Raw genomic sequence first — 13281 nt, forward strand, 5'->3', positions numbered from 1 at the left:
TAACCCATAGCTGCACCAGGACGTTACTGAACGTCCTCGTGCCGCTATGGGAGTTCAGAGGGTGGTCGCACGGCGACCCCCCTCTGAACTGCCGCGATCCCGGGTGCCGCATGTAGCCTGGGATCGCGGCTATTTTTTTTTTTTATATCTCTTTATTACATTTTCAATAGTACAAAATCATGTAAAAACCTCAATGATCCACATCCTACCCCATAACCTCTCCATCAGCTAAATATACCCGGTCTAGTTCATTACCATCCATTATAAACCATAACCAAACAGCATTATGGTCCGGAGGGGATTTCACCAGGGGGCTCAATCCATCCCTTTACCAGGAACTGGTACTGATCTAAACTCTTCCCCTTACCAACAGTATATCCCAGTTTACTAACACCACCACTATATCTTACCACTATACTAACCGCAGAATCCCGACACCGTCGGGAGAGCACAACAAACTAACTTATAAAAAAAATTATAAAGTCAACATTTAGCCAGCAGACTCGGTTGTCCCTCAGCAGAGCTCCGCTCCCCTTGTCTACATTTCACCCCCCAAAGAAGGGGAAAGAGAAAAGGAAAAAAAAAAAAAAGATAATTAAGTAAAATAAAAATAAACGAAATTACAAGATTACAGATATATACTTCTGTTCTTTATCCACCTGGTAATTCCATCCATTCAGGGTACCCTCTCTGGCCGAACCGCCCCATCTCTGGAGCCGTTCTGCCCAACAGAGCCCTTCCCACCAACCATTCCTTCCTGGAGCACAGGAAAGCCCACTCAGGTAGACCACCCGTGCTCCATACACTCAAAGTTGACAGCTGCTTCTAAATACTTGTTCATCTCCATCAGGGATGCAGGGGGGGGGGGGGGGGCGATCCCTGCATCCATCCCGGGCAGGGGTCTGTGCCGTAATGGCGCTGATCCCAGCTCGGCATTCTATTGCTTTTGGCTGGAGCAGCCAAAAGCAATAGAACACCGATCTCATGGATTCATGCTGTATAACTATACTGCATGGATCTCTATGAGAGATCAGAGTGCATATACTAGAAGTCCCCCAGGGCGGCTTCTAGTATATGTGTAAAGTAAAAGAAAAATTTATTTTTAATAACACAAAATCCCCTCCCCTAATAAAAGTCTGAATCACCCCCCTTTCCCCATTTTATAAATAAAAATAAATAAATAAATAAACAAACATGTTTTGTATTGCCGCGTGCTTTATCGCCCGAACTATTAATTAATAACATTCCTGATCTCACACGGTAAACGGTGTAAGCGCAAAAAATCCCAAAGTGCAAAATTGTGCATTTTTGGTCGCATCAAATCCAGAATAATTGTAATAAAAAGCGATCAAAAAGTTGTATATGCGCAATCAAGGTACCGATAGAAAGATCACAACATGGCGCAAAAAATGACACCTCACACAGCCCCATAGACCAAAGGATAAAAGCGCTATAAGCCTGGGAATGGAGCGATTTTAAGGAACATATATTTTCTTTAAAAGGTTTTAATTTTTTACAAGCCATCAAATCAAATAAAAGTTATACATGTTACATATCGTTGTAATCATAACAACTTAAGGAACATATATAACAAGTCAGTTTTACCCTAGGGCAAGCGGAGTAAAAACAACCCCCCCCAAATAAAATAAAAAAACATTTTTTATTTCAATTTCACCACACATATGATTTTTTTCTGGTTTCCCGGCACATTTTAGGCAAAAATTACATCTGCCATAGCAAAGTACAATTAGTTGTGCAAAAAATTAGGGCTCATTTGGGTCTCTAGGTGGAAAAATGCAGGCGCTATGGCCTTATATACACGAGGAGGGAAAAACGAAAGCGCAAAAATGAAAACTGGCTGTGTCCCCTAAGGGTTAAAGTACAATCTGCCAACGTCACTAGCAGGATTTGATAAGCAGACTAATATGTAGATTTATGGGGAAAGCACCAGAATAACTTTAATAAATTTAATAATATAAATCTCTGCTCATTCTGGACTAGGTAGTCAACTAGGAGGTACGTATCAGTGATTGACAGCCATTAGAACATTTTTTTCAATGCACTTTTTTGTCATGTGATGCGTATTACCCCTTTTGTGTCATGTGGCATAGAAGTTTAGTGACTTTTAAAAAGTTTAATACAATAATTGTGTCGAAAAAAAATGTTTGAAAACTTAAACAATTCCCCTGCACAGAAATGTGTGAATATGGCCAGGAAAATGGCCATGCAAGCATTGATAAATACTTTCCAATAGGTGGCGTACAAACCACATGTCAAAAAAGTGCATTGAAGAGGAGGTGCAAATTCACTGTACATTGGGTGACAACTTCATACTTAATATTTTACTCCATTAAAACTGGCAAAAAAAGTTAATAGGTCATAAGTAGTGATGAGCAAGTGCTAAAATGCTCGGGTGCTCATTACTCCAGACGAATATCTCCCGATACTCGAGTGCTCGTTTCTCGTAACGACCCCCATTGAAATCAATGGGAAACTCGAGAATTTTTCGAGGGGACCCAAGTTTGGTAGAGGGAAGGTCGTGTGAAAACCTGTCAACCTCAGAAAATGATGGAAACACCACGGAAATGGACAGGAAACAGCAGGGGCAGCATGTATGCATGCCTATAAGGCTGCCTAATCGCACCATTACGCCAAATTCTGGGCAACAGCTGTGGGATACAATCTGTTGGTGGCTGCACCTATACACACTCTGTGACACCCCCTTTACTCTGAACAAGCAGTAGTGAACTTAGATATGCCTTTGCGTAAGGAATACAGAAATCAGAAAATATAGTAGAGGGCTCAAAAAAATAGTACTGAGCACTTCTTAGGGGTCTGTGTGCAACACCTAATGTCCCCTTTCTGCCAGCAGCCGATCACCACAGTGTGCTGCTGAAATCGTGGTAGCTGCACTGCAAGTCCCAGCCAGCAGTCTGTAGTAATACAATTTTAAAACGATTTAAAGCCCTTACAAGGGCTGTTTGGTTCTTTCGCTAGTATTCCCTGCCTACTGGAACGCTAATTCCCTCCCTAACGCTCTCCCTGACCAGCAGCAGCTCTGTCCCTAATCTCTTTCAGCATGCATGTGAGCCGAGCCTCGGCAGCCGAGATTTTTATATGGCAGGGTCATCTGATCTGGCCAACCAATCGCTGCTATTGACATGTATGGGTCCCACGTCATCGCAGGATGTACCAAAGAGTCTCCTGCATGTTTATTGGCTGAGAAAAAGCACTGAAACTTACAGGAAACGGATGATGAGATTTTCTCGAGTATCGTCCAAGTAACGAGTACCATCGAGTACCCTAATACTCGAACGAGTACCAAGCTCGGACGAGCTCGTTCGCTCATCACAAGTCATAAGGTATTTTTAGTGGAATTAAGCTATTGCACCTGTGACACCTGGACCTGCATGTAATGGACATCTCTACAACCCCTATAGATTCCAGTCCATCTTGATCCAGTCTACCCATCATACCCCAATATTGTCCTGATTGCCCCCACACTCCATTGTTCTCTATAGTAATATTTTTTTCTAGCACTTAACCCCTTCACTTCGAGTCATAGGTATTTTATGTGCCAGCTTCTCTTCCCTTTATAAATTCTACGTAGAGGTACAAGAATTGAAGGGAGTTTATTACCACCATGGCACATCCAGACCTTGCCATATGGTGTGATAGCTGCTGGGTTCCTGAATACATATCAATGTTTTGGGTATTTTAATCCGCTGCTCCATTTACAAGTTATGCTGTAAAAACCATATGTGCAAATCAGATTGTTTGGTGCACTGAAGGTGGTCCCAAGCCCTGGATGCAATGCTACTCCTGCCTGTTGCACACATGTTGAATTTGGCTGATTAAGGACCAATGTTAGCGTCAGAGCCTTTCCTGCATATTTATGAGGAGTCGGGCATAGTGGGCAGGAGTAGTGGTGCACTAGGGGGCTTGGGACTGCTTTCGGTGCACCAAATGAACTAATTTGCATATAAGGCCCTTGCAGCTATCACCACACCAGAATACAAGGTCTCTATGTGCTACGGTGGTGATAGTTCCCCTTTAAATTATTGAAAATAAAAATGTACAACAATCCAGCGGAAACCACATCTGTTAAACATATAACTGCATCCTAAGTATAATAGAACCGAATTATTAGACTATTCATAAAGCGCTCCTCTAAAATATAACCACATCCCGGCCAAAACTACTTTTTAGAAACAGCTGTTCCCTTATTCCCAGTACACGGATGGAGGGCTCTTATCTTAAAGTGCCTCCTAAACAAATAAGCCCTGAATTAATCAGAAATTGTGGCCACAGATGCCATATAATCAATTACAGAGCTCCAATTGTGTCTCACGTCCAAGGTCAGACGCGTTTCGCCCTAAAAACTTTCCTGCCTGATTTTAATGCAGCCAAACTTCAAAGTAGCCCGATCTGCATGCCGTTATGATGCTTCATGACACGTGCCGCATGGAAATGGCTGGACAAGAGCCTATAGCCACGATGTTCAGTTTGGGGGCTTTTATGGTAACCATGGTGTTTTAGGGTATTTTGTGTCAGTGATGGCTCCAAGCGACAGAAGAACCCAAAGGACGATATTAGACGTTCATACAATTCTAAAATATAGTGGGGATAAGTAACCTTGGAAAATGTAGAGGGAAGCTATCGTAAAATTCATAGTTTAATATGTGTCACTGCTGTGTCTTGTAGGTTTATGAAGAATGTGTCAGGGCTGTTGCCTAGCAACAATCTAGGTATACAATGAGTGACCACTGTAAATCTCCTTAGGACCGTATTACATGGCCCGATGACTTGATTGAAGCAAGCACTAATCTGCTAGATCTAATGAGCCCATACACGGGGGCGGATAATCGTGCAGTAAGGGCTGCACAGACATTGTTAGTGACATTGGTGCAGCCCTTGCCTAATAAGTGTAAAATACCTGTTCACACTCCCTGATGACCTGCTAGCTTTTGCCTGCCCCTGGAAGTGTCTGAAGTGACAAGACGCTCAGCCAATCACCGGGACAGTGCCGCAGCCAGTGATTGGCTAAGCGGCTTGCCATTTCAGACACTGTGGGGAATGGGCCAAAGCTAGCAGGACATCAGGGAGCGCAGAGATATGAATACGTTTATTTTTGTTACAGTTTCATCAGCCATTGGCCGCACATTGCTATTGCACGTAGCAATTAGTGATGAGCGAATACTACGCTATTCGAATGCTTTTGAATATTTGAACGCCAATGCAGTAAAGGGAGAGAGTGCTTTTAGGTGATGTTAAGGCTAAACGTGTAAAAACCATATATTTAGAAGCTGTTGTGAGACAGGCAGTGTGTTTAGACATCTAATGATAGTGTATACAGCTGTATACTGTGAGTGTGGCATAACACCTGTTATCTTGCTACTACTGATGTGCGCAGTCTGCATCCTGTAAAGGCATTGACCAGCCCCTTAATTTTATTATTTTAACAACCAATTATATGTCTGGTATACAGCTGTATACTGTGATTGCAGGATAATACCTGTTTTCTTGCTACTACTGATTTGTAGTTATCATTAATTTTCGTTATTACGTATTTTACACTGCACCTGACCTGATACATATGCAAGTGTGTACTGCTAGACCGAAACGTACACTTACATACAGAATTTGTTCGTGAATCTTCGGCGTACACTTGGGAAAATTGGGATGTTCGCTCATCACTAGTGTTAGATGCAGCCAGGCATGCTTCCCCTGCTGTCCCATATGCATCCAGAGGTCGTGGCATCATTTACTGAGGTGTCATTGGGCACTTGGTGACCTCCTAGTGGTCGAATATTGATTTCCAGATCCCAAGTATTTTTCTCCCATAGACTATAATGGGATTCGATATTGGTTTGAATATACGAATATCGGGAGCCATTCGAATCGAATTTCAAATAATCTAATATTTCACTTTTCGCTCATCTCTAGTAGCAATATGTGGTGGGTGGCCTGATTTGGCAAATTGTCGCTCTGTGTAATAGGGCCCTTACCCTTTGGATCTCCAGCTGTTGCAAACTACAACTAGTGTAATGTCCCAAAAAATTCATCTTGCCACAGGCTATATAACCACAGGGAGATAGTCAGAGACAGGAGTCCCTGTTCTTGTACCTTCTGACCGAAATATAGAATATTCGTAATTAAATACTCTCTGCTTCTGTCTGTGGCCAGGTCTGGACCAGTGTTTTCTTGGGGTCACTGGCAGTCACAAAGGAAAACCCTGATGTGGATCAGACCACCGCATGAGCTGGTGAGTATTATTCCACCACAAGGAAAGGCACAGGACTTCTGCTCAGTATATAGTTTCTATGGCCTATGGCCTATCTAGAGAGCAGGCACACCTTTCATTTTAACAGAAGTCCTTGCTTTTTTTTTTTTTACAGTAAACTGTAATGCACTATGCTTGGCTTTTTACTACATTGCCCATAGAGGTAAGTGGCCATGCTTAGCTCCTCACACTCTATTTGTCAGGTCCACCTAGCCCAGGCAGTGTGGAGCCCAATCTGAGCCAACATTAAATCTGAAATGACTATGACAACCCCATTTAAAAGAAACCTTGTTGAGTTCACTTATCCTTAGTGGTTACAGTATGTTCAGATTCTTCAAGGACAAATCTTCGTAAACCAATGATATCCGTGAATTGCCAAAATTACAACTCCGATAGTATCTCACCATAGGACAAAGCTACACGTGTACTCACTCAGTACTCACAAAAAGTTTCAGTCAGGTGAAGTTAGTAACAAAGTTTTATTCAACTAATGATTGAGGTTTTCTGTTACATCATATGACTGAAACATAAGATATGGATTATGATAAAACATATAATATAGATAGTCTTAATAGTCTTCAGGGTGACCCTTCATTGCCCATGTCTCCTAGATTTAGTCCCGGACCTGAGGAGAAATAACATGTAATTAGATAGAGAATAGTACTTAAGTCCATCAGCTCTCTGACCCCTTAGCTGGGGTCTAACTAGGACTAAATAGGAAACCCTTCCGTCTTCTTTATCTCCACTGCAGATTAGATGTGGAGAAAGAGAGGGAGCAAAAATGGACGGCTTCATTTGACTTATTTAATTCTTCTCTTTAATGTCCCTAAAATATATGACTTACTTTAAAGGTTTTAGTAACTGGGGACGTCTTCCACTCCGACTTCAGACCATCTCTTTCCAAATCTATAGAAACCAAATCAGTAATAGTACAATTAACATTTCTAACCATTACTACTATATTTTCTGTTATTGTAACAATACAGTTCCTTATATATAACTCATAGATGAAACATTACATAGCCTGCCACCACTGTACAATTCTCATGTCAGGCATATATAACCTATGGCTGTATCCAAGTTTTCCAGGACTTCTTAGGGCAACATCCAAGCCACTGGTAATCAAATGGCAAAAGATTAGACTCGAGCATGCTCAATTGGCGCTCATCTCTAGCATACAGTATATTACCTACAAATCTTAAAATCCCATTATCAGACCAAGCATGGCACTAAGCAAAAGCACCATTTACTAGTGTAGGGTACATGAATATAAAATATTATTCAGAGGCATAACTTGAACTTCATAAGAAATCCATAAGAAATCCTTCCACCCTACCTAGAAACATTTACAATATGGACAAGACCCCACCAATTGGATTTGCCAGATAGTATTGAATATCAACTTGGAAAACACCAAAAATGTTTAAGAAAACTTAACAATGAAATAAGCCAGGGTTAATAGAAATATTTCACTGGTGGTAATCTCTCTTATATCAATACTTGTCCCTTTAAATACACCTGGCATCTTGTTTACAGATAAGCAAACTTGCCGAAAGTTCGATGATCGGCATTGGAAGAAGATAGAGCTTATGGTTTTCTAGGCAGTCCTCGGTCTACATCCACCTTATCCAGGCAGCGAGATACAAATACCGATCAGTTGGGTTTATGCGAACTTGAACTTTCTGCAAGTTCGCTCATCTCTAGAGCCCATATACCTAATTTATTAAAGTTGGTCTTACAACCTTTAGTTCATGAAGGATCTTTCTTTCACTAATCATTATTCGGGAAAGAACTTTTCTAGAAAATTCCCAAAAAGATTGTTCCTTTGTCGCCCAGTGTCATTGATCATGTATGTTTTGTTTGAACAACTATGGACAATATAGACTAAAATGTGTATGGTTGTATCTGCAATCAGACAATTGCTCGATAAACAGTTGTTCAACCATCGACCTACTTCTTTCTAATGGGTATGGCCACCTTTAGCTTGGTAACTCTTACCTGGGACGAGTGACGAAGGTGATATATTGCCACAGGTCTGAGTAATACTGGGCCAGCTGCTCCGGAGATGCCTGATCTCCTGGATGTTGAGGTTCACTGGGAGCGGCTGAAGACATGTAGCTCAGAGCCAGAAGGATGAAGAAGACAGCGGAGAGGAATCTGAGCATCTGTATAGAAGAGCAACACTGTAAACATAAAGTATGGAAAGAGACTGTTTCCACCATGAATGACGTGAGTGTCCATGTGGGCGCTCAATGTTACCTCTTGGCTCTGGTTCATAAAAGGAAGGTCCTATGTGCTCCCCAAATAGGCCATATAGAAAGTGACTAGAGAACTCATGGGTGTGAGGGAATAATGTGTTGACTTAGAGACCAAATTGGCCTATGGAGCATTATAGGTCATGCCTCTATTATCTGCGTTTTCTTGTCCTGTTCCCTTTACCACTTTTCTTTATGTTTCATAAACTTCTATCCCAACCAAAAAAATAGAGGCCATATTCCATAGCCTGAATAATGCAATCTATAGAGCTACTCCTGTCAAGCCTTGATCGAAAAAAACTGTTAGACCCATTATAAGTCAATGGGATCTATAGGGATGTGGTGGAATCTGTTTGAAAATAGACTCCTCATATTAATCATGGCTCCTTTAAGAGAACGTGAATAAGTACTAGCAGAGTAAAACGAGTGTCTAGAACAGGGGTGTCAAACTCAAGGCTTCCAGCTGTTGCAAAACTACAATTCCCATCATGCCTGGGCAGCTTGAAGCTTTAGCTTTGGCTGTCCAGGCAGGATGGGAATTGTAGTTTTGTAACAGCTGGAGGGCCTGAGTTTAACACCTGTGGTCTAGAAGTATGAAACATATGTATGAGACGTATGTATCTTATATATATCCCAATACATCCTTAGTATCAATCAGAGTAACAGGTTATAATAAGAATTCATCCTATACCAGTCATTGCTATATACAATACATTAGTCTTAGGTCTGAAGAACACAGGTCCCCTTTGTGCCTCCGCCACCTGCCCTCTCCTGTCACCAGGCTGAAGAAATAGCCTTTTAATGATCCTGCTATAACTTTTTCCAAGGACTAAAAAAATGGAGATACGGGATATGGAGGATGTTATCTTACCTTGGCGAGTCGGGTGGTGTCTAGCTGACCCTGAATTTCGGGCGTAGATTTTATCTACATTCCATCCCCCTCCCCACCTGTCGTCATCAGTTCATCCTTCCCCCTTGTTTCCATGTTCGCCCCCTCCATTACTCAATGCTAACATGTCACCTTTCCAAGTCAATGGCTTTACATTCACTTCCACAACCAACTGGACATTCACGCTTGGGCGCCTCTTGACTTGGCAATTATTAGGAGAGATGCAGGATTTTCCATGACCACCCTGACACTTCCTAAACTACTTTGCAATGATTTAATGGTACCGCAACCTTACGTTTCCATGTTTTTATTAATCTATAAAAAATATATGTGTGCAATACTTACCTACAGTATATCGGCAAGACCATATAGCAGGGATGTAACTAGGATCTATAAAGATCAGGAGCATGAGCCCTAAGACATAAATCATATGTCAATCAAAAATCTAAAAGACAGCATAGTTATAAAGCAATAAAACAACTTTTAGGGAATTGGAATTCTTGGTACATCGGTCTTGTCCCCAAATAATTTACCCCATGGCAAACACTAATGTGTATAAATGGTTATTCTCTATCCTTTTCCTCTCCATCCAGCCTAGACCGCCATGAAGACTTCTCCTGGCCACCACTTAGTGCACACAAAAGTATGGCTCTGTGCTGCCTCTCCCACAGTAGTAGTGCCCCCTTTGTGTCCTTCACAGTATTAGTGCCAACCACAGTATTGGGCCCCCTTTAATTCAACCCACACTAATAGTTCATCCAAACATATAGAAGTGTTTCCTCTAGAATTGGTGCCAACTTAGTGCCCACTACATATCAGAGCCCCTGCTTAGTTATAGTGTCCCCACTCAATAATAATACCCCTTTAGTATCTGCCCACTAAATAATATTGCCCCTGTGTGCATGGTATTCAGTACTTTACCCTATTAGTGCTCTCACTCAGTAATGATGCCCCTTAGTGTACCTCATTTACAATGCATGTCCCCTCATTGGTCCCACTTAGTAATGTTGCGCCTAACTTAGTAATAGTGCCCCCTTATTGACAACTTTTTAGTAATACTGACCCCCCTGCGCTGTAGCAAAAAAAAAACTAATACTCACTTTACCTTATTCCCCTGATACTCCTCTTTGTAGCCTATGAGATGCCACATAGGATCCTTCACGAGGGCTTACAGCCTACACTGGATCCTATTTTGGTAACTCATAGGCTGCAGGCTTGAAGGAACCAGAATTAGACTCTTTTAAAGAACAAAACCAGCAGACTGGCTGTGGCTTTTAGTATCACACCGGTTCAGAGGCAGACAGGCTTGAAGGGCTCCGCAGGCCATCCCATGCTCTCTGGGTTGGTTCAGCCCCCTGGGGGGAGCACTATTGGTGATGGTCTTGGTTCTCCCAGTGCACTCCCTAATGTAAGTGTCAGACATAGTGGAATTTGGGGTGCTATGATGTTATGGTGTGGACAGAGATTCCAGATATAGGACTATAGACAGATAAACTCCACCCTACTATACTTGGTTCAGAAGGGCAATGGTAGAATCCCAATTGATAGTAGGTGCTGCTATATCAGTACTTTCATCAGTACTGGTGTTTTTGCAACAAATGGAGCCCCAGCAGTTAGATATTACTATTCTATAGCATAGAAAATTGCGACAGTGTTATAACAGGGTTAACCTCCAGAGGGCGACCATCACATACAGGCGTGTAAAAACCTGATCTTCCTGGCATTGTGTTATTTTCTGAAAGCCAAATAACGACTATAGAGAAATGCTAATATAAAATCAGGTACTCTTATACTAGACATGTATTTGTAGTTATTTGTAGTGTGAATGGAAATAATCATTAAAAAATATTTATCATTTTTTTATACTGTTTATACTAGTTCCCCCTAGGGGACTTATATAACCAATCATTGGATTGCTTAAATAGATGAATGCACTGAATTGATCTATACGATTGACCTGTCTATAGTGATTACAGTACAGTGACGCATAGGTGATGTCTTCACTGATCAGAGTCATCCCTTTTTATTTTTTTCTTCTAGATCTGTCCCAGACTGTCGTGATGACTTCCAGCATCTTGGCATCTTAGGCTCCAGAATTTTCTAGCACTCTGCCTGCCCATAGTTTAGTAATACAAACAATTCATACCCCCATACAGTAATGCTTCCCTTTGTGCATCTCTTCACCTAAAACCTTATAACTGTATCCTGTCTAGGGCTACATTGAGACTTCATGCAGTGTTCCCCATTGATTTTATCCGAGCTACAGCTGCAGTTCAGACACAACCATAAACTTGTCTGAGATCCTTTAGATTGCAGTTGACACTCAATAGTCAAAATTGATCAGTAGTGCTATATAAAGTCACAGGATAGCCTTGAACTTTGCATGTAGTTCCTTATGAGAACACCAGAGGGCTCTGTCGGTACATACTTTGCACTGCTTGTACTGCTTGAATGGATCTACGAATGGTTGTCTGTTCTGGTGAATGTGCATTGTTGTACCTGTACTTCATGTTTAGCTCCGTTACTGGATACCAAAAGTGGTCTGGCTGGTATATATAGCTATAATGTAGACGTATAGGGAGAAAAGGTGTATATATCGAGAGAAAAACTAAGATATATATATATATATATATATATATATATATATATATATATATACACATATATATATTTATATATAAAAAAAAAATGGCCTTCTGAATGGCCTCATATGGCTGGAGTGTGTCAGCAGTTCCTGCATGATGAATATATTGATGCTATGGACTGGTCCGTCCATTCCTCAGACCTAAATGCGATTGAGCACATCTGGGACATCATGTCTCGCTCCATCCACCAACGCCACATTGCACCCCAGAATGTCCAGGAGTTGGCGGCTGCTTTATCCCAGGTTTGGGAGGAGATCCCTCAGGAGACCATCCGCCACCTCACCAGGAGCATGCCCAGGCGATGTAGGGAGGACATACAGGCACATGGAGGCCAGACACACTATTGGGACTCATTTCCTTGTCTTGAGGCATTTCCAATAAAGGTCGATCAGCCTGTAATTTAATTTCCCACTTTGATTTTAAGTATCAATCCAAATCCAGACCTCCATCTATATCCTATATGTTCTATGTATGTAAGGTGATATATGTATGTAAGTTGTGTCTGGGAATGCTTGTTGCCTATAGCTGGCTTGTGTAAAAGGGCTGGCAATCAGTCAACGAATAAGGAAAATTCAGCCTATAAAATCATTGTTATTGGCCACAAATCACCCTTTCTAAACGGGATGAACGGCCAATAATGATGACTTTGCATGGCCCCGTAATTGATCCAGCGATCCTTTGTGTAGCCTGGCTGCATGATTAATTGAGCCTTAGAAAGGCTCTATAAACAAGCTCTTACCTCACTGATGAGTTAGTCCGCATAAAAGACTGGCATCATATATGGCATCATATATGAGAAATTTTTAGTAGTGACAGCATAGTTAAAATGTCATTGCATTTGTATCATGTTTACGATCGTTCCTATTTATGGGATTTCTTTACTTAGAAGAGTTAATGTGGATGTTTATGGAATCCAAAGTTCCAGAATGTTCCAATATGAAGACAATGAAGGTAGGAGGAGCAGCATATTCCTTATCAGTAGCTGTAATGGTTTCTGCCCCCTTCGTCCCTGGTTAAAAGTTTGTGTGGAACAGCCTGAAATGGTGTTCTCTTTGAAAGCACAGAAACACATGTAATTTCCATTGGGTCACCATGAGCCAACTTAAGGAAAAGATTCCAAAAATTTTGATAAAAAGGAACAAATGAATGAGGTAACACTGGATGAATAATATACATTGGCCGACTATCTGCATAATGAACAATAAAAAA

At 41.4% G+C, this 13281-nt stretch overlaps 2 long non-coding RNA genes across 2 annotated transcripts; one reads left to right on the top strand and one right to left on the bottom strand.

The window, feature by feature from the left end:
• The first annotated feature begins 6194 nt into the window (after positions 1–6194).
• On the top strand, positions 6195–11612 carry LOC138772304 (uncharacterized). The gene is made up of 3 exons (XR_011359740.1): positions 6195–6265; positions 6399–6446; positions 11468–11612. It is a non-coding gene; the product is annotated as an uncharacterized lncRNA (long non-coding RNA).
• Positions 6744–9428, bottom strand: LOC138772947 (uncharacterized). Its single transcript, XR_011359853.1, has 4 exons — positions 9410–9428; positions 8282–8448; positions 7128–7189; positions 6744–6908 (listed from the first exon to the last, which is right to left on the bottom strand). It is a non-coding gene; the product is annotated as an uncharacterized lncRNA (long non-coding RNA).
• Positions 11613–13281: the final 1669 nt, after the last annotated feature.

Source organism: Dendropsophus ebraccatus, chromosome 14 (assembly GCF_027789765.1).
Source record: "Dendropsophus ebraccatus isolate aDenEbr1 chromosome 14, aDenEbr1.pat, whole genome shotgun sequence".
Classification (NCBI taxonomy): Eukaryota; Metazoa; Chordata; class Amphibia; order Anura; family Hylidae; genus Dendropsophus; species Dendropsophus ebraccatus.